The sequence below is a fragment of the Hesperophylax consimilis genome, chromosome 20, assembly GCF_061612785.1.
Source record: "Hesperophylax consimilis isolate HC1 chromosome 20, BYU_Hcon_1.0, whole genome shotgun sequence".
Taxonomy (NCBI): Eukaryota; Metazoa; Arthropoda; class Insecta; order Trichoptera; family Limnephilidae; genus Hesperophylax; species Hesperophylax consimilis.
In genome coordinates this window covers 20,982,272-20,985,979 of record NC_142855.1, presented here as the reverse complement: position 1 = coordinate 20,985,979, position 3,708 = coordinate 20,982,272, and the positions used below count along the sequence as shown (strand labels likewise).

Below are 3,708 nucleotides of genomic sequence, written 5' to 3'. Positions count from 1 at the left end.
GCGACCAAAATCTTGCGAAAACGGCCCATTGGTGAAATTAGACACTGAAAAATATTTTTATTTTTAATGCTCCAGTACCTACCATAATGCGAATGTAGAAACTAACCGTCTAGTGATGCACTTATCTTTGACCTAGCTGTCAAAAGAGGGACAAAGCGTTTAACAGTCCTATTTTGTATAAATTTAAATCTACAAACATCAAGGTGAGGTCTTATTCGATAAGCAATAATAGTGTCATCTTTAAGTTTAATTTTCTAACCATTTGTTTTATCGATTTCCAAATTGTTGTAAAAATAAAATCAAAATCCATCAAAGTAGCCGCATTTCACCGTATTAAGAGACTTACGTAACGTTACTATAAACAAGAGGTTTCTAAAAGTATCAGCATTCGTATCAATGCTTTGATTGGAAAGTCGCAAATATTCTGTTTCAGTTATATTTGTTTGGGCTAGAACCAATTACCACAGCAGTGCCATGCGTCTACGAAATCAAGAGACTGTTTCCACCAAGACGGAACCAGGAGGGCGATTCTCGTTCTACTTAACGACACTAAAATCGTCCTTTCATTCAAATTAACGATTTTTCTCGGATTATTCGTATGAAGCGATTCCGGTTCTCTCGATGACAGATGGAATCCTTAGATTTTCGATTGCGCGCCAAAACTTATAGCCTTCCGCGAAGGGTACCCCTCGAGCTGTCTTTCGCCGGCCGCACGCTAGCATTCGCGGAGAATTTGCTTCATTTAAGTGTGACGTTTTGACAATTAGCGATATTTGCTTAGTTTTAACAAGAAAAAACTTAATATTATCGTAAGTATTGACTGTAAACATGATTAGTGACTTGTTTGTGGCACAATAATGCTATTAAATGAATTGAATAACGTAATTGAGATGTTTGTAAAGTACGTAACATGTCGAAAGCCAGATAAAAGTGATTTAATTTACAATAAAATACACATAACATTGAGGATTTCTACATAAATAATAATAAGTTTCAGATAAAATGGTTGCAGGATGGCTGGCGCTCGAAATTGTGGGTTTTGAAGTTAACCACAACGAAATAAAAATCCCTTTCCGTATCTAAAGAGACGCCCAAAATCCCATGGAAATGGGGCAAACGGAGTTCCTGAATTTATTCAGAATATCCAAGGAAATTGGCCACTTCCTAATGAACTCGTTATCCCCTATCTTACAACCGAGAAGAAAGCATGGACTGTCTGTCCAGTCACAGGTGAGAGGTACATTCAATTAACTATGTAATCCATGAGAAAATAAGATACACTATTAATAGCTGAATTTTTCACAGGTAACTTACTGCAGTAAGATTTTATGCTGTGGGCTCGTACCAGAGAGGAATAGGTCACGAGTGGGGCTTGGCTGTGTCAGTCGTCGGTTAGCTGATGCATATTAAATGTTTCATCGGCCATCAACGACACACTACTCCAGACGTGGGTTAAATTTCCTTTGACTACTGCAGATAGGCAAAAGGCTAGACAAATATTTGAGCAGTCCGGTGATCCTTTCCCTGGTAATATAGGAGAAATTGACTTCACTCATATAGCTATTGTTGGTCCTGCAGTACAGGAATATATGTACTGCAATGCTCCTTAAACGTGCAAATGGTGAGCTCTTCATTTTGTGTAATTTAATATGCACAAGAAAGTCATATTATAATAAAAAATTAACATTTCAGATTTGTGATCCGAACTTGGTTACCTTGGATGTAAATGCAAAGTGATGAAGCTGCGTTCCTTGTGTTATGGAACTCTGGCATGAAATAGGAAAACTCATAGCTCATAGGTATAAATAATTCATGACATGTAGTACATAATAAACGTTTTATTGACAACACATAATTATAAATAATTTCTCAACAAAAACAAGTACACAACAAATAATATTGTCTTCCCTTAACATAGAACGGGAAACATTATATTTACTTCAAAGATATTGATATTATATTCGATTTAAAAACAAAAAGAATATTTGTATGAGTCTGCACGATCGACCAGAATTATAAATTCATACGTCGTGTAGCACAATCCACGCAGGATAAGCAGAATCGATGAACCAGATTTCTTCACCAACATAGCGCCGTTCTGCTGATCCATCAGCTTCTCATCAGCTCTGCTCTCGTTTCGGTCTGAAAAAATTTATAACTATTAAATTGATATATGTATATTAATTTTAAATTGATTTTACGAACATTATAAAATATAATTTAAATGCATATAAATAAACAAAACTATTTATTGTTTTATTTACTTGATGTATACGATCGTGCTTGGTTTTCCTGCGAACTTAGATTAAATGGACGTGAAGCTACTTTATTTGTATAAAGAATTACCTGCTACGAATCGAGGTCTTCCCCTTGGCCTCTGGGTTGGCTTGGGGAGGGGGAGGTCTGTCTACTGTGGGAGGAGCATCTCTACAAGTACAGGAGGCTCATCAGCGACATCCACGTGCAAGAAGAGATCTCTATGAAATAAATAAACATATCAAATTCTATCTTATGAAATTTGATTATTTAGTAAAACATATTATATAAACTAACAAATAAATTTGTGTATACACTTATCAGGTATTTTGACTCGGCATATCCTCTCTGCCAAAGGTATCTTGTGTTTAACCGCTATGCATTTCGACACACAATATCAGTCATGTACTTGTTAAACATGATATAGCGCCATACAACATAAATAAACTACGTACATCGTCATTGGGAAGGACTTTGGGCACATCTAGTCCTTCAATTGACTACACATTGTCGAACAGGCACTATTCAAAGTGGATAAATAAACTTACTTTTTGCGATTGGATTATAGTCTTGTGTGCACCAGCATTATTTAATTAATCTCCTAGGTTTTAAATGTCGTCTCCATTTTAAAAGATTGGCTCGGCTGTCATGGATCCACCAGCAGCATTTATCGAATTGTCTTGACCGTGCCACTCTGTTGCTGCACACTGAAATTGAATTTTACGACAATTGATGACATGTAACTATTACACACTATTCTTAGGTTTCAAACACAATGATGTACACGAAAGATAATAATAAAATAGCTGTCTCACTTTTTAACCTAAAAATGCAATTGTACACAGACATAATACGTTGTTAATTACGTTTCAGTCTGGGGTGAAAAGCATCTAAATGATTTCATGCTTTTACTTACAACATATAGCTTTTGCTTACCTCATTTTAAACAATTTTGTCAAGTTAATTAGCAAACGAACACGAAAACGGTGACAACATAAATGCGCCGTTCGGCCGCTTTAGTTTGACATTTGACAGCAAACGTCACTTTAGAAGTGGTGAATCTGTAACAAAGTCATTACTATCCAGCGAGGTAAGTACCTTTTCACAAAACGTAAATCTTCGATAAATGGCTTATTTATGTCATTCATAAATAAAATAAGCAGTTATTAAAATGCATTATAATACAAAGTATTTGTTTTTATGAGTTTTAGTTAGAAACCTTGCGTCACTTAATTATATTTCACCAATTTGTGTTTTCAATAATCTCTTAACAATTTCGTAGATGCTCTTAACCACGCTTCTTTAGGATTTTTTACTAGATCTCTCCAAAATCGAACTTGTAAGGCTATCAGAAGAACGAGAATCGCTTAATAGTTAAGAAAAGATGTTACAAGCGACGGACAGCTATATTTCGCAAACGATAGCAGTCGTTGACGAATGCTGTCATTTAGC

General features: G+C 35.5%; 1 long non-coding RNA gene across 1 annotated transcript; it reads right to left on the bottom strand.

The window, feature by feature from the left end:
* Nucleotides 1–1,856: 1,856 nt before the first annotated feature.
* Nucleotides 1,857–3,285, bottom strand: LOC149414319 (uncharacterized). Its single transcript, XR_016304028.1, has 4 exons — nucleotides 3,193–3,285; nucleotides 2,805–2,963; nucleotides 2,347–2,477; nucleotides 1,857–2,142 (listed from the first exon to the last, which is right to left on the bottom strand). It is a non-coding gene; the product is annotated as an uncharacterized LOC149414319 (long non-coding RNA).
* Nucleotides 3,286–3,708: the final 423 nt, after the last annotated feature.